The sequence below is a fragment of the Cydia pomonella genome, chromosome 14 (genome assembly GCF_033807575.1).
Source record: "Cydia pomonella isolate Wapato2018A chromosome 14, ilCydPomo1, whole genome shotgun sequence".
Taxonomy (NCBI): Eukaryota; Metazoa; Arthropoda; class Insecta; order Lepidoptera; family Tortricidae; genus Cydia; species Cydia pomonella.
The window spans coordinates 3,206,990-3,232,984 of record NC_084716.1 but is presented as its reverse complement, the minus strand read 5'-3'; the positions used below and the strand labels follow the sequence as shown (position 1 = coordinate 3,232,984).

General features: G+C 34.6%; 2 protein-coding genes across 2 annotated transcripts in view; one reads left to right on the top strand and one right to left on the bottom strand.

Moving 5' to 3' along the window:
* LOC133524721 (reticulon-4 receptor-like 2) overlaps positions 1–20,630 on the bottom strand; it is a 36,578-nt gene extending 15,948 nt beyond the window's left edge. Inside the window, exon 1 of the mRNA XM_061860862.1 lies at positions 20,509–20,630. The gene's annotated coding sequence lies outside the window, so the exon portion shown is untranslated. The remainder of the gene's footprint in view (positions 1–20,508) is intronic.
* Positions 1–25,995, top strand: part of LOC133524741 (uncharacterized) — a 306,772-nt gene that overhangs the window by 26,580 nt on the left and 254,197 nt on the right. The window lies entirely within an intron of this gene.

Sequence of the window (25,995 nt, the reverse complement as noted above, 5' to 3'; positions counted from 1 at the left end):
AGGCAATTGTCACTGTCGCACTAATATGGAAGAGCGATGGAGAGAGATAAGGCGTCTCGTTGTCGTAGCGATAACGATTGTCACCTTAGCTAGGCCAGCTGGTGATTAAACCTAACCTAAACTACATGCATGTCAACAGATATACAAAATCTCAACATTAGACCAGCTAAAATGTATGACACAGCCAATTTTCTTCGCGGTTAGGGCTTGTCCTTTATAAAAGGTTAAATTTTATGCCATAAAATTAAATAAAAACTTAATTGAACACTAACAGGCTCTGCTGAAATTTACACCAGCTTTTTAAAGGCTTGTTTCACTTCTATATTATTAAATGTAAGATATTTAAACTACAATCTAAAAGCTTTTTCAAATCTTCAAACGTCAGGCTTTGTAGTGAAATTCGCTAAAAACTTTTTTCATTTCGTCTAATTGTCTACAAAGTGGCTAAACTAAAAAGCAAAGGTCGGTAGCAACGTCAAAGCAAATCGAATCAAAACTTATTTCCGCTGCGTCAACTTTTTAGCAAAAGGACCATTTCACAGGGATTTACAGCCAGTAGCTTGCCACAGTGCTATCTTACGCACAGTAGCATTATATTTAGAGCTAAAAATGCGATGCGAGATCTTTTTTTTTACACTACGTCGGTGGCAAACAAGAATACTAGCCTAATTGCCAGCAGTCTCCGAAGGCTATGAACGCCTGCAACTCCAGAGGTGTTACAAGCGCGTTACCTCCGCACTTTTGTTAAGCTCTGGCAACCTTACTCACCGCCATGAACACAACACGATCAAATCGAAAATAGTAGCTAATGATATCCCTTTTTAGCTATTTTGGAGATACGAGATAACTACCTCTAGATTTTTTTAATATCCATTTTCCACAATTTCTTCAAAATCTCAAATGATTGGTTTTTAAACATGTTTTTCCAATCGTTCGTTAACATTCACTACTCGTATATTATAAGCCGAAGTAGTTTAACGATTTTTTTATTTTTCATAAACACCCGAGTTGCTTTTTCCATAGCAACATTTACTAACCGATGTCTTATGGATTTACTATAGCTACAATTTACTTCTTAATTTAGGTATTTATTCTAATATAGGAAATGCAAATATTTTACATAGTTACTGCATATTAATTTGATTAACGATGTGCGTCGGTAATCGCTTACCATCAGGTGATCTGTCCATGCGTTTACCTCCTGTATCATCTATAATGATATCACATTATACGTCAACATATTTAATTTATTAAATTAATATATATTTATTTCACCGTCCTATTCACGAATTTTTAGTCACTCGCAAGGGTCAATATGCAAGCTTATATTCGATCAGATGGGTCATAAGTCTTTTCGTTGTCTTGTTTTATGTCCGCAAAAAATGTGACGGAGTGGAGCTGTAGTGTTATGGGATAAAATTTAGTTTTTAATTTTTCTCATATAAAATATAATCTACAGCTAGAAAGACATGCAATAGCAGTAGATTTTTTATTAATTTAATACAAGACAAAAATACATGCGTGACAGAGTGGTAACAAACAAGAGAACGAAAATGATTTTAACCCAGATACCTTACTGTTAAATAACCTGTGCACTATTCATTTTCAAACTGTAGCGCGCACTTTGACCTGGCCACGACAACTTTTTTCACAAATGGAATTCCAGGCCAACCTCGCAGTCGACACTCCGCACAGAAAGCTATCGCGATATCGAGATTCGAAAATTGACTGTCCCCTTCATTCCAATAAAGCAAGAGCGATAGAGGCGAACACATAATTTATTCGATTTTTTTTTGCGACAGTCCGGTATTGCCAGTCTCATTATCATATGTTGGGGAGACTTGCGTGCAGTGGATCTTGAATGGGTTAGACTAATAAAACGATACAATTTAAAGTTAAAATGGCGCATCTACCAAGGCTCGGAACCGGTTTTAAAAATTGCGGTAAATACCAGTTTATTTCGGATTCACTCCGAACTTTCATAAGAACGCGAATATTGTAAGAACTTTATTATAATCTAAATAAACTGGTTTATTTGACAACGACGGGACTGCCGGACGGCCTGGTAGTGTTAAGATAATTTATTTTCCAAGTAGTCGTATTACAATGCGCTTATGAACGTCAAATAAAGCTAATGTGCCACGTAAAGAAAGACACCGATATAGGCAGAAACCGGCTTTAATTGGTCTAAATCGGTTAATCTGACAAGAACTTTATGGAAATGTTCTTTTAAAAACCGATACTTTTACGGTTTTCCGTACGAAACCGAAATTAAAAGGTCTTGCGCCAAGTACATACCTAATTACGGTTTGAAAATTTAACCAGTTTCCTAGTCTTGGCATCTACAGCTCTTACAAAAGAAAGTTATCCACTGTGCCCCGCACTGCTCTACCGTAAAAATACTTTTTTTTAAATATATGCTTTACCTACATAGCGCCAACGATGCTTGAAGTCAGACAATTTCTTTTAACCTCCAACACGCGATTCTATTCGTTTTTATTCGAGCTTTTGAATAAACATTTTATTTTTAGGGTTGTTTTGTATGAATATACCTATGTATGTCTTTTATTACATAATCATATCTTTGGTTATTACTAACTACACAATAACTAGTCAGTTGTGTATAATTATCTCAGATGATTTTTTTATTTATAATATTTCAGGGATGAAGGTAATGTGACGGTGGTGTTAAACATTTAACAATACTTTCCAAATATATAGGTCCATAATAAATGTGATTGTATGTATTTATATATTAGGGTAGTTGGGGCAGTAATCATTGAATATCATAGAAACAAACACCATTACCCTCAGTCCAATATCTACACAACCTGTTAAATTGAACGTGTTAACAAACGCAAACCCACACACCTTGCAGTTAGTTAAGTAAACCCAAGTTTCAACTAGTCAGGTTTGATGTGCAGAGACTATTCGCATGGTTAGGAGAGCAGACGCCTCCATCTAACCAATACAGAACGTTTATTATTTTTTAGGGTTCTGTACCTGAAAAGAAAAAAACGTAACCCTTATAGGATAATTTTGTTATCCGTCCGTCAGTCCGTCTGTCTGTCAAGACCTTTTATCTCGAGAACGGGTGGAAGTATCGAGTTGAAATTAAAAACACATACTCAGATCTAAGTTAACGTAAAAAAAAGATTATGCCGCAAAAAATCTCAAGGGAATCAAATATACTACCGTTACCGGTAGGATACTTACCGTTGACCTAGAAACATGATATTTGGCAAGATATATCCTCTGGGGAAAAATGTTAAAACTCTGAATTTGTAAAACCAAAAGATAAAATAGAAAATAAGTTAAATTTACATGGAACTCTCGGTGGGTGAGTGCGGGTCGCACTTTTTTTTACTATATTCTGTGAAGTTAACACAATATGAGTAGACGTTGTGCATTTTTTTTGATGCCCCAGTTGAAGATCCTCAGAAACGGATCGAAACATTGTCAAGCGTTTATTCGACTTACGTAGGTGATTCTAGTATCTGAGATTATCAAACCAAGCTTTTCTGAACATCATTTATCCGCCGTCATCATCATGATATCAGCCAAAGAAAATTAGCGCTTGAAAACGGCCTGAGAGAAATTATTAATACTGCATCTCACCAATAACATTTTCATATAAAATGTTGCAAAGACGAAATCATAAGGCTCGCACTGTCAAAAAGTTATCGGATCTCTTGTATTTATATATTATATATATCGTTGTCTAAGTACCTTAAACACAAGCCTTATTGAGCTTACTGTGGGACTTAGTCAATTTGTGTAATTGTTGAAACCGTATATTTTAATCTTGTGTATTTCTTTAGCACTTAAAAATTGACTTAATTCGTCAATAGATGGCATAAGTAGTAGCGATTTTGGAAATTTATTATGGTTGTTTTTGTTGGCAATTAACACTAAAGTATTTGTAAAATAATTTAGAATAACATATATGTAATATTTCAGATTTAAAGTCACAACTTAGCGATTTGTTGTTAAAGAAAATTAATTACCAAATTAATCAAAAGATGGCACTTTGTTCCCAACGCGCATTTCCTAGAACGCGATGGTGAGATTTTTTCGGGTTTATCAAGCAGTGAGTGTTATATACAGTGTGTAGTAGAAGTGTAATTAGTAAATAAAGTGGTGGTTTTATACAGTGTGTGTTATTTTTGGACCTTGTTCAGTAATAATGTCCTATAATATTTATTTATTTATTTTTCTTGTAGAGACAAGCTTCTAACGCTACAAGCCCTAACTTAAACTCTGTACCTTAGTCAAAATATGTGGCTTGGCCGTTTCGCTCGTTTCGCTACACTTTATTCACTATACATAATTTTTTTTATTATACAATAGTTCTTGTAGTAACGATATACATATGAAAGGTAAATACTGATAACTATTTCATCTACAATAATAACTGAATTCGGTAAACCTTACCCCAAAGACATTAATACCCATCCATGTTCAGCTAAGAGTACGGTTAGCGCAATAACTTCCGATCTCTCGTCAATTTGTCTTACACGAGTGACCGGGAAGTTTTGAGGAGTTAACTTAAGTAAGAGGATTGTTAGTTTTTGTTTAAAGTAGTTTGGGTCTGGTCTATAGAAATGGGGGTTTGATTGTGAGTCACCACTTACTAAACAAAGACCCCCGCCGCGTCTGGTCGTATGTTCGCAATAAATATAAAAACTATTGAGCGGATTTTCAGAAACAAAACAGAATATATTGATTTTAACAAATATTTTACCTACATGAAAATGTTAAGGAGATTAAAATTTGTTTGTCTAAGAGAAATATATAAATTCAACTAACATAATTCGGTCAAAAATCTTTCCTTTGTTTTGTTTTTGAATTTGTCAAATAAATAAAAAAAACTTTAGAAAAATTAAAAAATTGGGATCAAAAAACAAGACAATGAAAACATTCTGGACTTATGATACTATACGGCACAGTTGATAAAATAAAAACAATAAAATTCATTTATTTCGTACAACTTGTGACCCATACATTGTAAGTAACAAAGACTTATGTAACTATTTATTAACGTTGTTAAGTTTCAGCTAGTTATGGAAAAAAATATTTTTGTTATTTTTCCATCATTAAAACAGTTTAACTTTTCTGATAACCCACATTTGACATCATTAAGTGCTAAAGCTATGCTTTTAATTGGTCCTATTGTCTCATTAGAACTGGCGTCATATTAGTCACGAAACCAACATAGCTCACGAACGTTTACTGTTTTAAATCATACTTATATTATATGAATTTGTATTAGACCTTTACGAAAATAAGTCAATAATATGTAAGGAATTGTTTATTCATTTATACTTTTAAAATTATGGCTTCAGTCCAGTGGGACTATTTCGCCGTATCAAGGTAGGAGCTTTAAATACCACTAAGATTGTACGGTTAGTACAGTCACGTCTGAAAATATCGATACAGACAAAGTGCCAAAAATATGTATACACGACCTTATTGCCAATAATTTAAGGTAGAGTATACATATTTTTGGCACTTTGTCCGTATATAGACTTTTAGACGTGACTGTACAAGACAGTGTACGGTGATTTTTTTTTAGCACTTGTTAAGCGATAGCTGGACTTTACAAGTAGCACGTGGACTACCGGCCGTTGACTCCAAAATGGTGGTTAAACGCGTTTCAAGATTAATTCTTCATTCACTGCCCACTATCGATATTACACTTAAAACAATATTAATGAGCAAAAACAGAGGAATTAGACACGAGGCGTGACTATCAAGATGGCGCTCGAACCGGAAGACCGGAATTGTTTATATAGACGTTAATGTGTTTAAAAATTGTAATATGACATAAGGTTTGCAGTTACTTACTTTTAAGAAGTTTGATTAAATTATTCTTCAATTATTTAAAGTTTAAACAAGAATAGGTACCTTCACATAGACTTCCATTGCCAAGCAATGTAAGATTTTCATTACTTTGGACATTTCAAAGCGTAAGTACTGAACCGAATTAGGGTAAATAGTCTATTCCAAGAACTGGACACCTTTATCAAAATGGGTAAATTAAAATTCTATTTATTGATTCAGACAATTCAAATAAACCGAAATAACATTCGTTCTGAAAATTTACTTGGATTGTGTGAGTATTGAACAGAATCTTATTTAAATATTAAGGTGTCCGGTTATTAGAAAGTGGCCAATAGTAGACGATTTACCCTTGCCCTATATCAGCATAAAATCAACAATGAAAGGCTAAGATATAACAAAAATATAAAAGTACATCCTGATCTTATCAATATTAAGTGAATTAGATATAAATTTGAAAAATGTAGAGACTCGCAAAAATAAGGACCGACGATCAAGCACGGTGATAAGCGAAGCGGGTTATTTGAATAGCGATAAAGGGGCCAATGTACAATCTTTACGCTAACGACGACCGATTGCTGAATATGTCCATGAGAAAACGGACTGGATAATGCATGGTGCGAGTGCTCGCACGGTTATAAGCGGAGCGATTTATTGTAGCGGAAGATAGAGGACAAGCGCTGCTGCATATAAACGTAGTCCCCGCTTTCCCATGGATATTGACATTGTGGAAAATATTTTTACCCAATTGGATGTATATTAACCGTAGCTATGTTATTTGACATTTTTGCCATTCGATGTTTTGTTTTTAAGAGTGTCATACTTTTTTTTCTAACGTAACTTAAAATTAAGTTTTTTTCTAAAGACGAGTTACTGTTTTGGAAAAGTCAGTTTTACCGTAGAGTCAGATTTTGTAGTATCAAAGTGTGTAGTGTCATTGGAATTTGATGTTTATGGCGGTAGTCCACACTAGCACTAGAATTTTTAAGCGTTAGGTACGTTCCAAATAGTACTTAGACCTAAAATCACTCGCACAGTAGCCGCACCCGAACGTAAGCCGGGATCTCGGGTCCAGCTGAGTTAGTGCCCTGCCCCGAGATAAATCTCACCATGGACACTGGGGACTCGATTGTTTTATATCACAAAGAATTTGCTACAAATTAATTTGCTTTAAACTTAAGCACCATATGGAAGATGGAGTGGGATGAAGGTGAATAGAAATGAATATTTGTTATAAAATGTGATAGGTTAAACAATCTCTCCTAGCTGTCCTAAATCGCTCGCACGGTGTTCGCACCCACACGTAAGACGGAATCACGGGTCCGACTGAGTTAGTGCCCCGCCCCTAGAAAAATCTCACCATGGACTCTAGAGACTCGATTGTTTTATATCATGGATAATTTGCTAAAAATAATTTTGCTTTTCTTGTTGAAATTTGAGTAGTGTGGAAGATTAAGCTGGATAAAGCTGAATATTTGTTATGCTTTGGAACTGTTGCTGATTTCCAAATAATTGTCCTAAATCGCTCGCACAGTGTTCGCACGTAAGTCGGAATCGCGGGTCCGGCACAGTTTATTCAGGGATCCGAAATAAATCTCACCATGATCTCTGGAGACTCGATTGTTTTGTATCTTAGAGAATTAGCTACAGATTACTTTCTTTTAGTGCATTTAGAGCTGTATAAAGCGGAATAGAGGTGAATATTTGTTATTAAAATTTGTTAGGCTATAGAACTGCTATTAGTTACCAAATAGTTGTCCTAATTCGCTCGCACAGTAGCCGCACCCGCACGTAAGACGGGGTCACGGGTCCGACTTAGTTAGTGCCCCGCCCCGAGATAAATCTCACCATGGACTCTGGAGACTCGATTGTTTTATGTCACGGAGAATTTGCTTTAAATAATTTTGCTTTGATTGTAGAAATTTTAGTACTGTGGAAGATTGAGCTGGATAAAGCTGAATAAAGGTGGATATTTGTTATTTACATTTGTTAAGCTATAGAACTGTTACTTTTTTCCAAATAGTTGTCCTTATTCGCTCGCACAGTAGTCGCACCCGCACGTAAGCCGGGACTCGGGTTCGGCTGAGTTAGTGCCCCGCTCTGAGATAAATGTTACCATGGACTCTGGAGACTCGATTGTTTTATATCATGTATAAGCGCAGTAGCGGAAATTGAATATTTTGTTACCCTTACTAATGTTTTATATTAAATATAAACCAAGTATAAAATAACTATCTACCTACTTAAACCAGCATTGGGCTTGTTGTTTTTCATTACGAACCTTGCTTGAGGTAGGTACTTATATTTCGAAAACTCCTTAATACGAGCTTGGGTTTACACTCGCGGCCTCCGATTCGAAAGTTGTGCTAAGTGCGAATATTTTTTTATTTAGATAGTATGAGTTTCCACTGAACTGTATACGGTCGCCATCAAATATATTGGAGCGGCCAAACTACTCACAAATATCTGAACACGTGTGTCAAGGCGCTAGAGTGCCTGTTCATATATTTTTGAGCACCTCGGCCGCTCCGATATATCTGCTGGTGACAACAGCTGATAAGCAATTGTCACCAAACTGATTGTTAATGTCAAACCCCAAAGGTATACAGTATGTATTTTTGATATAACCTCAAACTTAAACTAGACGTAGGTTTTAGTGCTATAAAGCAATTCTTAAATATTTTTTTTAGTGTAGTCTTCACTACCAGATCATAATTAATTTGTTTTTTTTCGAGCGGCAATGTATTTCGTAGATCATGATCACTGGTGACAATTGTGACGTCGCGTCATTAATGAGACGTTTTGAGTTAAAACAAAGTAGTGATACATTGCTTGCAGAATTATTTCGTATGAAAAAAATAAAAGTCGTCCATTTTTTATAAAACCTATGAAAGTGTGTTAATTACAGTCTAAACTAACTGCATTTTGATTTTGTGGCCGTATCAAAAATACGCGCTGTATTTTGTCACGAAAGTAACAGCTAGAACACAACTTAAATCGCGCTTTTAAGTACAAGTTAAAATTCCCAAGCATGTGAGTACAAAAAGGCTGTCTGCAATGCGTACCGTGCCAGGATTCAAATAATACTAATCAACGAGCCGACGCGAAAGAGCATTTTTCCAGCCCCGCTTAACAAAGGCATGTCATAAGGCCGTTGGTCGTTGCCTTTGCTAATTCCAGTGGGGGCCATTTGGCTAGGCTTGTGATGCACAGTGTACAAGTTAAAACAGTACGGCACGGAATGGTTGAATTTATCCAAATAACTCAAAACAATAAAGACCTGGTTATGTGATCGTTGACGCTGGTTATAAATAGAGATACAATTATTTTGGAAATACGGGACTTATTTAATTTCATAAACAGGAAACCACAACATATAATAAACAGAAAATTAACCTTAATATTTTTGTAGTTACCTATATGTCTTCGATGAATTTCAGCTAGCAATCAGTTTATTTTTATCAACTCAGTCACGAAATTATCAAAAATATTGCCCCCCTGATCTACAAGTTCTTATGGCAGTGCATACCTTTATTTTTCAAAACCCATCACCAGTCGTCAACGACTTTTGATAGGACTACCCGCTAGGACCAGTCAATTTTAGCCTCTTTAGGCACGTCTAGAGCAAAATGAACGTGAAGAATTTCTAATATACAAGTTTTTAATTAGTCTATTACTTACTATAAAGTATGTAATTACTATCTACAATACATTGACTACTAAAAATGTTGTTATTTGTTAACGGTACCAATCATGGGACATTCAAGAGATAATTTAGAGTATTTTTGATATTTTACTGACATCTGTAAAATGTCTACCGCTTTATGCTTAAAAGTTGAATGTCCATGGTTTTTTGCTCCAGTCATGGGATGTATGGCGCCATTAATTTTCAAACTAACAAATATCAATGAAAAATAAACTTAACAGCCCTTGTTTATGGTAAAATATTGCCAGCGATTAAAAACTGATGATAAATACTTGTTTTACAGAATTTCTCCATACCATCCCATTACTGGTGCCTGTTCCATTATAGTGTGTTGTTTTCTAAAAGTGTAATTGGGTGGATCAACTTTCTTGTGATGTTAATTTTTGGGTCGTTGTTGAAGTGACAGTAGGACATAACGCTGGACTAATATGCTTAGTAGATGGAAGTGACTTAGAACCACCAAAATGCATGTTTGGAATTTAAATACTATAAAACCTGAAATTTAAGAGTTATTTTTACCTGAATATTTTTTGTTGTAGGTGTCATATTTTCGATTAAGTACCTATTGTTTTTATAATGTTGAATGTGTAATGTTACCTTTACAAGCTTGCCAACCAAAAATTCAATAGCGTGATGTGATGTTTGTAAATTATTCGTAATTTACAACGCCTGGACTTTATTTCTCTGGACGTAGTTAGTCTAGCAGTTCATGAATAATGATGAAGTTTATCTAGGCATTGTTTACTTACATTGTTCCTCAAAACTAAGCTAAACGAAAACTCTTAAATGTTGTTTTATTTATTGTTTCAGAGAAATTCAATATACATGTTAATTCATTGTCTTAAAATGATAGTATAAATTTTGTTTATTTTATGTACCTAGTTAACAAGCTTACTGATAAACGGAACACTCACGAGTGTTTTATTAAATAAATAAATATTATAGGACACTATTAACAATAGTACTCGTGATTCTGACTTTTTCTATACTACGTCGGTGGCAATCAAGCATACGGCCCGTCTGATGGCAAGGCAGTCTCCGAAGCCTATGTACGCCTGCAACTCCAGATGTGTTATATGCGCGACATCATCATGTGCGACTTGAAACCTGCAGTTCCAACTCCAGTGAATTGGACTGAATAAACGCAGTATGTGATCGACAGCCCGGCTGTTTCCGGCCGGGCGTCCCCAACACTACAAGTTCATAAAAAAGCCATATTTTTTTTGTTCATTATTTCGGTATGTGTGTAGTAATTTTGATAGTTTGACGACGAACGTTGTAAAGAGTTCGAAACATGAACTTTAAACTTATTATTATGCAAAATAATCCATTGAAACAGTTTTATTTAATTCCTAAAAATGGAAAGGGTTTTTGTAAAAGGCTAAATGCGAGCCTAAAACAAATACTTTATCATCAATTTGACCGACGAGGCACCGCACAGAATTTATCAAAGTCTACTTCACGTGTGTTATATTTCACACCAATATTTTAGTGCTATTTGAAACCTAAAATCGTAATTTATTTGGTTATTTAGTTAATGATGCAGATAATTGTCTGTCACTTTAACATATGTGCAATTTTAACTCCAGGTGTTTCGACTTAAGGCTGGATTTATTACTTTCACGAGATTAACTTAACTACATGGGTTCAGTACCCCTAGTGTAAATAAATTCGATTTCGAAACGTGACGTACACGTTTGCGTTTAGTCTCATTTTGTATGTGATTTAGAAAGAGCGCGCCAAGCGGGACGTTTTGGAAACTCAAAATCCTATACAAAATGAGACTTAACGCAAACGCGTTCGTCACGTTATGATGTCGATTGAATTTACACTAGGGGTACTGAAATAAATTTGTTATAATGAAATTAATTAAAAACTATATTCTAAGAACAAAATTTAATTACTGTCTATGAAATATTTTAATTTGTGTTTTGTACAAGTAGACACTACTATTTAAACTATAAACGAAATAAGATGCTATATTATGTGACATTTTATTTCGTTTACATTTGTATGCTATTATGAATACTTTGTCTTCTTATATCGTTATTTCTATAGTTCCACAAGACCAGACTATGTAATCCATTACACTTTTAATGGAAAAATTATACCTTGTCCTGTATGCTGCCTGCAATACGACCAAATATCAAAATTTACGACTATTGGAGATTAAACCTTAATTTAAAATAATAAAGATAAGTTTTCTTTTAAAAAATGTGTCCAAGTGGCCGTATTGCCAGCAGTGTAGGGCAAACGTTAATTAGAATTGACCATTACAAATTGAACCGTTCAATTTGATTACAACTGTAACCGTTTACGGTTCAATTTGTAATGAATATTGGTAGAATTGACCATTCAATTTGATTACAGCTGTAACCGTTTACGGTTCAATTTGTAATGGTTATAAGTAGAATTGAATTTTAACCATTAGGTTAATGGTCAATTCTAATTAACGTTCGGCCAACCCTGGCAAGCACCATACGTAGTGTCTTACTGGTATCCTATTCTGTCCGAATTAAAAACTAGGTCTACACTGTGTTATAAAACGTTGTATGACAGCCAGTGTGGGACCACCATATTACCCAACCAAACTTAAAATGAGTCACCGGTATGTATCAAGTCAGTATTGTATATTTCTACTACAGAATGTACCGCCTGACAACTAACAAATAACGGGGGAATGAGATACGATAACAATAAGTTTTGGTTTAGATAAGTTCTCATTTAGATATCGTTTGTATTTCGTATAATTGACAGAAGTAGCTCGATTTGGGTAACCCATGTCACTTTGACGTTAGGAATATCGTAGATAGATCTTATTGGGACCACAGCGGAATCGAAATAAACGTCAATTTTGACATGTCGTTTAGTTATCGATCTTTTAAAGATCTTTCCAAGATCTTAAACGTCTTTATCATTCTTCGAATGGGGCGGTAATGTAGTTTTATTTATTACGAGGGGTGTTAGTTAATTGTAAACTTTAATATACATTTCATTTTATGACTGTGATGATATTTGTTTCTGAAAATATGCAATGGCCACCTAAAAATGTTGATTCAATAAAAAAATCAGATGATGAATATTACGGTCGTTTCGAAAAACTGACGCTTTAAATTATTTATGCAGGCGAACTTAACTATTTTCATTAATTAAGTTATTAATTACTGTTAAATTCCAGAAGCGCGTCAAAATTCATGTGCCATTTATATGCGTTCAGCCGTGAATGGAATGAATTAATCGTTTTTATTTAATTTTTGTTTAATCAATTAAATACTACCATTGGAATTTTAAATTTAATTTGTGTAACTGTGCCCTTTACATATAGGGTGGATTTATAGGGTTTCTTACCAAAAAGGTAAACAGAAACCCTTCAAGACTTATGTTTTTCATTATTTCCGTGCCAATTGGTACGAAATTTGATAAACTTAGACCCTCAGTACGCGGAGCGTAAGCGCAACAGACACGTAAGCGTATCGTAATACGCGCGTAGAACGAGATCGCTACAAGCACCAACAACTTCAAACAAGCCTGCACACGAAGCGTCGTCGTAGCGTAGCGTGTGAGATTTCAGTCGTCAGTACGACAGGTGTAAAAAACAAAACTTCTGGCATAATCAAACAATACAAAATCTTCTTCATCTGATGGGGAAGTCACGCCAGCGACGCCATGATTTCAACTTATGAGATTTCACTAATACAACGATTACGCTTACGCGACGCTTGATGCCCAGGACTCTACGCGTCTCGTATTGGTAAGCGTTTTTACGATACGCTTACGCGACGCTTACGCTTACGCTCCGTGTGCTGAAGGCCTCAAACTCGTATAAATATATAGACATTAAAAAAAAAGAGAAGTTTTACTAATTTTTTCGCTTGTGCGATGCGATTTACTTATCATATTTTTACCTTCAGAACCATCATAACATTTTATTGAATAGAAGGTAACAAAGTAGATTTTAAATCATTTGATCAAGTAGGTAACTGCTCCACAGACCCATTTAAAGAAAAAGTCTTCCATTAAAAGCGTGCTTAACGATTTCATGTTCAACAATGAAATCTAAAAATAGCTTTTTTCAAATCATGGTTTTTTAAATCAACTGAAGAATTGATACTTAGGATCGTTATTTAAGCTCAAGTACGAAATTACTTCTCAGACCTATTTAAAGAAAGAAAACTCAGTTAAAAGAGTAATTCTAAATTGAAATTGAAATTGAAATTGAAATTGAAATTGAAATTGAAATCTTTATTGTCATATTGTGAGTTACAATGATCTTAAAATTATGTTAGGGTAGAATCATCACAATCAACCGCGATGCGGCGTACAATGTTAATACTAAAACTAATCTTACAGCTAAATAATTATACAAATAGGTATTACATGTGATACGAATAAAATTATTGGTAACAAATAATATGTCATACTAACTCGACGGCATAAAGTGGTCACTTATCTTATAGTAAGCTTTGTCTAAGCACCATTTATAAAGTTTACGTCCGAATTCAGGTAGTTCAAGTATTTTAATTTCATTAGGCAAGTGGTTAAATGTGTGAATAGACATATAAAATACACTCTTTCTAAGTTGAATCAAAACTTTTTTTAAATCGATGCTTTCTAAATCAATACAAGCGTCCAACTCTCCCTTCTTGCGCCATTTGCAGGATACTTCATTAAAAGAGATATCTTAAGTTAATTACTTATTAGAACTCTCCAACTATTGTTTGCGGGGTATCAATCACGGTTCTCGTTAAGTGATCTGTCATTGTGATTAATGTAGGCGAAACCGTTTGTGGGCATTGTTTCTGTTAATTTACATCGGACTATCAGGCTAATTCGAACGACTGACTTCAGAATGATATTTGGATCATGTTACTTGGTTATCGTGCGTCTCGCTCACGCCACTACATGATCTACGGACAAGAGCGAAATGCACAGTTACTGAATGACATCAGTTAGGTGTTATTCAAATATCAGTGTACATTCGAATTGGCTGTAGGAAATTATAGCTTGTTTAGAGTCCATTTACTTAATGAAGAATAGATAGTGACCATACCACACTATCTTACCAACCGGCATTAAAATCTTGCACAATGAAGTCAGCAAGATTATGTGACACGCTCTTGTGGACCAATAAATAAGATTGTTTTAAATATTTTGCAGGCTTCGGTAAATATTATTGCAGGGGAATGGATAAACGTCCATGTCCGTTCTTATACTCGATGTAACATGAGGAAACCGAAATATTTTAACTGTGTAATCCTGATCAGATTTAGAGACTAAAATGTTATATAAAATTTTCTGGATTTCACCTAGTTTCAGAGTTATTACCAATTAAAAAAAACAACTTCTTATCGTAACTTAGTGAAAAACGCCTTTTTGATGGCGATGATGCCCTTATGGGGCGTAGTCTAAATATCCTTATTGATAGATGTCAGAAGGTGACAAGTAAACTTTGCAAAAACTAGCTTCTACAAAAAAAACGACGTTAAAATTCATTTTCAATGCCAGTTTTACCCTAACATTAACTTTTTACGTACAAATAAATAAATAAAAATAGAAAAAAAAATAAACAAAATAAAATCTTTTTTTGGTGAAATTTATTTAAATTCATAAAACATATTTCAATTTCTTTTGGCCTCGGAAGTGCGTGGTTAAAATCTTTCGGGTTCCTCGTGTTACACCGTGTATATACGTAAAACAATTTCGGGATAGTACACCATTTATAACTTGAGAACGGCTGGACCAAGTTTAATGATTAGGGATTTATTGTATTGTCTCTGTCCCGGTTAAGAAAAAATCAAATTTTTTTTTTTACTATGGCTGACAATGTAGGTATTTCGTAAAAGTTATCATGGATATCATTTTGTAGGTTCTTCGGGGTACGGATTTAGAAAATTACGGTCATTTTGAAATCCAAGATGACTGACATATACTTTTACGAAAAATCGTCATGGAAATTATTTTATAGTTGTTCGGGGGTGCAGATTTCGAAAATTATGACATTCACTGACTGGAGTGGTACGAAGAGCGCAACAAAGTTCTTTCGTAGGTATATGATGTTCTTCGCTATCAGTATTCTCAAAATAAATCTCGAGAAAAAGTTTTATAACAGACAATCTTGACTTTTTCAGGTTCTTTTTTATGTGATAGGCAGCAAACGAGCAGACCAGCCGCCTGATGGGAAGCAGTCATCGTCGCCCATGGACACCAACATCACAGGAGCCCCTTAAGCGTTGCCAATCCTTGAGATTTTAGGGAAATACTCGCCTCTTGAAGAATCCCATGTCGTATTGCAAAGGATATTTCCTCAGGAGGCAACTTATTCCACATTCTGAACGTTCTAAGAAGAAACGAAATGCGAGCTTGTTCTTGGTGTGCCATGTGTCTAAGAAGTGAGGATTGTTTATGCTCCTTTGGCGCGAGGTGCGATGCGCGATGCGACGCCAACAGAATTTGCAGAGTTGGTAAAAATGGAAACATACGGCCCGATTCGAAGAACAAGATACGATAACGATAAGTTCTAATCTAGATAAGTTCTCATTTAGATATCGTTTAATTGACATATAATTGTATGTCGTATATTGACAGAAGCAGCTCGATTGCGGCAACCAGTGTCACTTTGACGTTAGAAATATCGCAGATAGATCTTATTAGGATCACAGCGAAATTAAAATAAACGTCAATTTTGACATGTCGTTTAGCTATCGATCTTTTAAAGTTCTTTCCAAGATCTTAAACGTGTCTTAATCCTTCTTCGAATCGGGCCGATAATTGAATCAATTAAAATGTAGGTAACTAAAGTTCTCGCCTACTTGTAATTATGTACAATGTTTATGGAATTGTATTAAATGTTCAAATATTTAATGCCGAAGGCAAATCGCAATTAACAACGAAACATAATTTAAACATTTTAGTAGTACCTTTTACGCCTTCGCAAATATGATATTTCCATAAATCCCTTTCATGAGTTACAATGTTCATGAAAGGATTTGGGGATGAGCGTTTCTCAAACGATTATGTTTAATATCTCTGTATATTACGATACAGTTGTGACTTCGTTGACTCATACCTACTGTTTATCAGGTAGACAAAATATACGTTTTCATATTCCGAATATTCCAGATTATGGGGTAGGTGATTCCGAAAATATACTAATAATATGGCATTATAGGTTATTTTCAGAATTACCTCACTTTATATGTAATATACCCGTATATTACCTACTGCCCGAATTTACATTGGGATATTTATTCGAAAATTGGTAAATCGATAAATGTGACGTCCCATGGGAAAAGGTACCTTATGGCGGTAAGCGCTTACGTTGCCTAGCACTGCATTAGAATTGGAGCGTCGTTAATAACCGCGTAAGCGCCGACCGCCATAAGGTACCTTTATCCGTGGAACGTCACAAATCATTCTGTCCGTTAAGAAAAAGTCTACAACTTCTTATAGGTAATCACTATTATTGGTAGTATCATTTTATCTTATAGTTTTTTATATTAAAAGAAAAATGAAAAAATGACCACCTCCGGTGAAACTCGAACGTGCGACATTTTGGAACACCAATCGCTGCTACCAACTGCTCCTCGTGCCCCGTGCTTGTAGTGTTTTTTTTTTTCCTTTAATAGGTAAATTATGTAGTATTGCTCGCGGTCGTTTCTGCTTTATAAATATCAATTCAGTAACATGTATTTGGAGATTGGAACTTCAGCTCTTTGTAAGCCGCCTAGAAAAATAATTTTATGGGTTTATACAATACCTATATATGTGAAGAAGCGGTGGTGGCCGAGTGGATATGACGTCCGACTTTCAATCCGGAGGTCGTGGGTTCAAATCCTGGCTCGTACCAATGAGTTTTTCGGAACTTATGTACGAAATATCATTTCATATTTACCACTAGCCTTTCGATGAAGGAAAACATCGTGAAGAAACTTGCATACATGTATACATCTGCGAAGAAATTTAAAGGTGTATGTGAAGTCCCCAATCCGCATTGGGCTAGCGTGGGGACTATAGCCCGAACCCTCTTGGGCATGAGAGGAGGCCTGTGCCCAGCAGTGGGACGTATATAGGCTGAATTATTATTATTATTATATATATACTTACTTAAATAGAACGCCGTTTTAGCCTACCTAAATCAAACTGTCACTAACATTCGAGACCCCTATCCAAACATAATAGATTCATGATCTAGTTTTAAATTAAAAATAAAATTAGGTATTGAAGTTGCCGTTTTGCTAGTCGATAAGGTCGATTTCTAAATTATTTTTTATATATTTACGAGGCAAATTTAGGCGTCGACTAGATTTTCGATTACTCTTGAAATCTTACCTTCAGAAACAACACTAGATTATCTTCTCCGTCGACCAAATCATTCCGTTCATGTCAAACGTGACTAAAATTAAAAAAAAAATGAATAGCTTCAGAACCAAAGTTTCATTAGTGATTTTCATTTGTCCTCGTCCCACGTGACGACCGCCATATGGCCGGCGCCCCACTGCTGCGCACGCTACATCCACGGCCCACGTTTTAATACAAACCGTGGGCAAGCCCACGAAATTTTGTATAGGAACGTGGGTCGTGTACATAGCGTATGCGAGGACAAACGGAAACGATTTATATGAAAACTATTTCCATCTGTGCCCGGCGAGGACTATTTAGCCATACTTTGCTGCTCAATTCGAAGCAATTAAAGTTGACTTGCAGTACTGTTTCCAGCTCTCGGCTATTGAAATGAAACACTATTAAAAAGTTATCATTGTTGACTGTCCATTTGGAACCGTCACATCACCGTGGTTATAGATCGTGTCATTCACGAAGACTCGTACCTTGACTAGTGAATGACATGTTATTAAATGTTAGATTTGATAAATCTGCGCGTCATCGTGGATAGCTACTTTAGGTACCTCATAATCTGTTTCTTCGTGCAATGGCCTTTACAAGTCAAAAAATATATTTTTAAAGTTAATCCTGAAAGTAGTACTAAAATTTTGCCTTAAATATGGGAAGAAAACGTCATAACATTTATTTATTTATTTAATCTTTATTGCACAATACATGAAGTACAAATGGCGGACTTAATGCCTTAAGGCATTCTCTACCAGTCAGCCAATAGGTTAAACCAGAAAGACTAAGTAGGAGACTATATATGAATATAAACTATATGTTGATAAACTTACACATATACTTAATACAAATAAACATACATATATTAATACATACATAATTTTACCAAGTGTGAATCATTCAGTTGATGAAGAAGAAAGTAAGTCAAGGAAACGCAAGGAACATTGTTATGTTTCATAGGAACAAAGATCACTCCATATTGAAGAAATTAAGCCGGTTGAAGAAAGAAATATATATATGGTCGCCGCATTAGATCTGACTATGTTATAACATCATGTACATGTAAGTTTGTTTTATCATTAACTATTTGCATCCATAATTGTTTAAGGGTAACAAAAAATCTTGAAATGCTGCCGTGTACCAACGTACTCAACCTTTTTCATTGCTCAAAACGTAAAGACAATTTTCGAAGTCTGCAAGACAGTTCATAAACTCATAAAATTTAAAAGGTACTTTCTTTCGTATTTTGCGGCAAATCATAAAGCGGCTTATGATTCAATAGAATAAAATTATTTAAAAAGAATTTTCCTTCCTTTATAAACGTAATCTGATTATAAAACAGTAGGTACTAGAACGCAATAAAGGCTTCATCCCATTTAACGGCGTCGCAAACTAATGATTTCCTCAGTATTCCCCAGTAATGAAAACTCATTCACTTTCAATCCTCTGATTCTGCAATCATTCCTCCACCAACCAATTTACGCTGTCATGTCAAACGTCACAAAAACCTGAAAATCAATCAATAGATGCTGAACAATTTTAAACTCTATTTACACAAAGCTTGGGTATAAAATTGGTTGGAACAGAGAAAAGTGCGTGTTCGGAAAACGTTCGCAGAATGCCTTATTCCGTAATCCCTTTTAATTGTGTTAATTAAAGACGTGCCGATGTCTTTCATTAAAAATTATAGGTCTTCTTTTAATGTAGGCTAAATTATAATAAGTGTTTTAAGTACTTTGGCATGTAATAAGAATTCAAGCCAAATTTCACTAAAAAAATAATGAAATGTTTTAAAATTTAAAGACAGGTTTAAAAAGTTGTAGGTGTCATGACGTGTAAGCAAGTAACAATTTAATTTATGCTATTAAGGCCATATGCCTAATATTGTGATATTAATTACTTTAGTCCATCGATCGTAATAGCGTATACCTATAGGTATATATAATATGGTAAGTGTCCAGGAGTTGGGGATGAAATTAGGGATAGCTTATAGGAGAGTTTCAGTATAGATTTATGACACCTAAAAACAAAATAATCATACATATATTATAAAGTGACAAGTAAAATATAGACAATAGGTATAAAAATGTAAATAATATACAAAATCTATTTAGACGTCAATGTTAACCAAAAATAGTACAATGATAAATAAATACATGACAATTACTAATTGGTTTGACAGAAAAATATATTTGCTCATACACGTAATATGAAATAGTTGAATTAAATAATATTTTTTTATATTATTGCACATTAATTATCTTTCATTTATAACCATATTTAACGCTTAAATTTTATTTTGCTGCTACTCGTCATTAATACTGTGATAAATCAGTTTATAGTTTTAAGGTGTTTTAGGTGACAAGTGTTATTTAAATAATTAGTTATATACTAATTAATTTCTCGGAAACGTAATTGCTTCTATTTTACACCTAATTATCATATTGTAATATTAATCAAAAATAAACAGCCAACATGGTTAAATTAGCACACTTATTAGTTCCTTACGATTCTTAACTCTTTTAAACATGGAAACAGAAATATAACTATAGAATAAAAATTCAATGTAAACAAAATTAACCACACCTATAATTGAAAATTATTTCAATGAAACTTACTTTCTAAATCCAATGCAAACACAGAACATCACATACACTCCACTGTCAGTCGCGCGACTAGTCGCCGGTCGACGCACGCGTGCGTCCGAGACGCAGTCTCGCACCAATCTGAGCTGCTGTAAGGCTGCAGAGAAGTCACGCCTTGGTTTCAGCGGCGTGAAAGATATATTTCACGTTTCTGTAGCGGTGGTTTAAATGATTTAATTTCGGTGGAATAATGGGTACTAGAGTACAATCAGCAACACTAGAGTACAATAGTAGTAGCGGATACCGGAAAATTGTCTTTATACAATAAAATTTTCGAGTAAAGTGCAAAAATACCTACCACATTCTATTGTTTTTAAGTATAGAGGCATATTGGGTTAAGTTAAAGAAATATGAAATTACTTGTACTCACGAATATGAAAAAAAAAATTGCATCTTTTTGTAAATATTTCAGATAAAGATACATACAGTTGACTCGTAGTCTTATCCACAACTTCTGAAGCCGAAAGTAGTAATATGTCAGAATTCAATTAATAGTGACAGTACCCATCTTTGTTACAATACAACGTTGGCTGTCAATATATAAAAACGCTAACTATGTTATTCTCTGCATTATGGATTGTATAAGTCTTTGAATTATTCTGAATATAATGCATATCTAGATAAGGGCATACTTACTTAAGAAATGTTTTTCGGACTTTCTTTCAGACTTTAGGAAGATAAGGTTTATAAACTAAATAACTTTCTACAGCTACATTCTTAGTTTTCTTTAAATCCTAAAGTGGTAAGCATCATCGCTCGTCATCAGATAAATTAACTTACACTATTTATTTGTACCAACCGTAATAATTCACATTAGATGTTAAAAACAATCGTAATGTAAGATTGTTAACTACGAGTATGAATTACTTGTCAACAACTCTTTAGAATTAGTCCTTTAATAGTTAGTCCCTGAAAATGGAAACTTCCGCAAGAATAAATTACGATCTTTCCGCTCACCCCTACCCACAGCCTTACCGTATGATTGCCCTGCCCCTCAATGGCTCGCCCTGACGCGCTCCGTCACTAGGACCCTAAGTACGATCAAACGCCATACTATGACTAAAACATTTCACATTTACATACTATACCTTTTCGTCCGATATTAGGGAAGCGCTGACGTATGTAGGGCGGTTTGAAAGTCAGGACTCCAAGAGATTGAAGGCTAGACTTTCGCACTTTCATTTGAGTTTGTACTTTCGGAAATTGGTATCCGGTAGATACAGTTTCAAGGCATTGAATACCTATTTGAATGTAGATTGCAACTAGTGAATTATTTTGTTTGTTTACTATACAAATAAGTATGCAGGTATCTAATAGTATATTACAATACAAGTGCGAAAAATAAGATATTTCCAACGAGTGGTAAATTGAAACACGTCTGAAGGGAGTGTTTTATATCATCACGATTTGCAAATTACCTATTTGCACATGTATCGTACATTTTACAGTACATTATGGCCCTTTAAATTTTCGATATAGTCACGTAATCTGCTAATTATCGCACCAGTGCGGTACAGTAGCACCATATGTACTGTAAAAAGCAATTTGACTGTGCAGTTGAAGTATTAAAATGATGTTTTTATTGGATTTGATTCGCTCAATTCAAAGAAAAAATATTATTTTTTACATAAAGCTTTGATATCGGATATGCAGATTAAATAATAAATACTGCAGTTGATTGGAACTTTATTGAATACTTCTGCAAACAATCAGTTTATCGACTTCCTATGAGACGAACGTAAATTGTGTATCTACTATCAATTCAATCAATGATGTGCTATTCATTAATATTGAAATTTAAGTCACACGAACGCTAAGCCGCCTCCATACATTTAAAGTTAGGCTCTCATTTTAAAACGACATTTTGAAGTAGCATGAAATTAACTAGTTTCCGTTGCTAGAAAGAAACGCGACTAGAATTTTTACATACAAAACTTTCACTTGCTCTATTTTCCTTGTATAACAATTTTTGGAACGAAATCTAGCAGCAGACATATGTTATATTTTATATAACACTGATAGGGACAATATAATAAAACACTATCAAAACTATCATATGGTTCCTAACACATAATAAAAGCCAGGTTGTGATCACCATTAATGCCGTTCTAATTCAAGAACAAATTGAAAGAGAAAATGTATTTGCAGGCACATGCAGTCAACTTGAATGTAATGATTATATAGCAAATAGCAATAATTTTTTTATGCAACTTTATCTGTGACTAACTATTTATTTGTGACACTACTATACACACATACTTTTTTTAATATGGTTAGTATACGAAAACAACAACATAATATAATACATTATATTAAAAAAAAAAAACTGAGCTGAAATTTTTATTTAGGCACTCACGTGCTTGATATTTTTCAGTGACTTCTATTATTATAATACAATAAGGGTGACAGCTTGTAACTACAGCTACCAAAAACACGTGAATCATCTTATTTATCAATATAATACTATTCACAATTTTGCCTAAACCTAATACTTAAAATTAAACATATATCATTTAAGCAACTGACTAAACTTACTAATAACAAAAAAAAAAAACTTGTATCTATTTGTATGTACACTTATCAACATACCATTTACAGGTTGCTTTGATCTTGGGCATCAGTGGTGCATGTAGAGGTGTAGAGTTGACAAAAATAATCACCAGCGATATTGAATTCCAAGGAGAAATAGCGATAGTTAAGCTTCGAGGCACAAAGAAATAGACCGTTCCTTCGTGATCCGGGATGAGATTTTGGATATTTTCAAAAATATTATACCCTACGGCCTCAGGGCATACAATCTAACAGGCTTTTTCTGAACTACATAAAGGGAAAATGTACAGGACGGCATAAAATATTAGCCCAGTTTTTGAATTTGGAACACCTCGAGCTCTATACCGGACATTGCTTCCGTTGCACATCTGCGACATTTCTGGCAGACTCGGGAGCTAGTCTACGGTGATCAAGATACATGGTGGGTGGAAATCCGAAAACAGTTGTTGAAGGCTATACAGAAGATTCTGTTGAACATAAGGAGAACATTACAATGTTCAACCACCATCACTTTACACAAATCCACAACCAGGCACATGCCGTGACCCTCCTGTTTTCATTGAGCTAGCCCTTTAGGCTTACTTGCGGATTTTTGTTAAATCTTTACTTATTTTCTCTCAGAAATAGTAGCAACTTAGGTAAAAATATAAATAAAACGTTTCATGCAAAAATAACAAGCGCGTGTAACGGTTAAGTACAAACTATTTCGAAAAACATGAATCTAATATTGCTATGGCTAAAAATAACAATTGTCAACGACAGAAAGCGGTCACTCTTCAAAAGCAAGTGCAAACAGGCGAAAACAGGTAAAGCAAAAAAACTTTCGCGTGACGCGAATAAGCGTCATGAATAGATCTTGAAATGCTATTTATGTTGATTCAATTCTTGAACGAGACGTTTGGATTGAACGCAGAATCCTTATCTGGTATTTGGAGTAACAAGTTTTTTTTTATATAATCATATTTTATCCATTTTTATAGGGATGTAGATTAGAATAGAATAGAATAGAAGAAATTTATTCAGAAAACGCTTAAGTTTAGGTAATACATGAGACGACAGAATCAATTTATTATTAAGCGTCACTGAAAAGGTCTCCACTCAGCTTAATGTCAAGATACCACCTAAGGATCTCGACGCTGGTCTTCCGTGGAAACCTTTCCGAGAGAGCACAGCTACACGCTAAAGTACAAAATTTTATATATTTAAGTACAGAAGTTTCAAGTAAATATCATAAGGCTATAATTATTATTCAATTAAAAACTACAATAAAAAATTCGATTTGGCTTCAAAGTAAAGCACCATAATAGTACATTACGATACAAGTGCGAAAAATAGGAAATTCGAAACGAGTGGCGATAAATTAAAACACGACCGAAGGGAGTGTTTTAAATCGACACGAGTTGCGAATTACCTATTCGCACATGTATCGTACAACGTTTTACAGTACATATGGCCCTTTAAATGTTCGACACAGTAACATAATATGCTACTTCTCGCACTAGTGCTATAAAGTAGCCCCATATGTACTGTAAATATAGTTGTAGTTGCCTATTTGTGAAACTCCTTTGGCTCACGGATGCGTAAATTCACTTATGCCGATCACGAGATTTGCTTGTATCTTTATACGAATAACCTATGAAGTTGTTCTTATGGCAAGCGACAAAGTGGGACGTTTTGCCGGCCGCGGTCACATTTTGGAGACGAATTTGCTTATGTAATGTTCTATATATTATACTTCGTTTTTTAGCATTAGACAGAACTTCGCAGAAGTAAGCTTGTGTTTCCGAATCGGGCAATTTTTGCGGTAAAATTTGGAAGTAAACTATTATTATTGACTTTTATTATTTACAATTAACGAGTCTGATAAAAACTATAGTAAAAAATGTCCTAAGGACCTCTTTTCAGCATGTTTACAAATCTATCTATGTCGACAAATTAAGTACGTTTTTTTCTTTTTTGTTGTGGCATAAGAATGGATGAGGATTATGGTACTAAAAGGGCATAGCTGGGACGCTCGGTAGGGCGAAGGCCGATAGGGCGACCGGGTATCTCTGAAGCGATGCTGTTGAAGTGGACTTGCGCGATCTCTAACCCGATAACTGACGGGAGATAGCGCAGGATCGAGACAACTGGCGTTTACTCTTGTCAGAGGACAAGACTTATTTTGGCTCGCTGCACCACTAAGTATTAAACCTATTCATAACATTCACCTGTAACCTGTAACTTACAATGGATTGACATCAAACCATGGAATGATTGAAGTCGTAGTTTTGAAGCAGCTTTAAAACAGTTTTGTTAGAACACTTTTACAGCCCGTTAAAATCTTTAACTTTCAAAACATTGCTCCTTAAATGGTGGTCCACAAAAAAGATGTAGCCAGAATTATTAATTTTTTGGCATCGCAAATATTTTCTTAACTTGCTTTCTATCCACAATTTCATCAAACTCCATAATCTGCTCAATCTAAAATGCCATTTAAATTAACCTTTTCTTATCCATTAATGTGATATTTGTACTCGTGAAAGACAACGTTTTACAAATACAACGTTACATAGACACTAAATTTTTGTGATTTTTTAAATATTATATGTTGTCCCTCTCTATAAGAAATATTTCGTAATTAAAATACCATCGTATATGTAATTATACATACAAACTTAGCAATTACACTACGCCGAAAGCAGAAAGAATCCAACACTAATAAAGCCGTACTCTTGAAGCAGCCTTAGAACCGTAACACCGACATTCAGTTAACGGCAATCGACCACTTTTTCAGCCCGTTGAAAGCTTTAACTTTCTAAATGTGTAACAATGGTTCTCAAATAGTAGTCCGACTTTCGGATGGACTTTCATTTATTATTTTGTTACAAAAAAAATTGCTTTTGCGCGTGACTTGTCCACGTTAGTAGC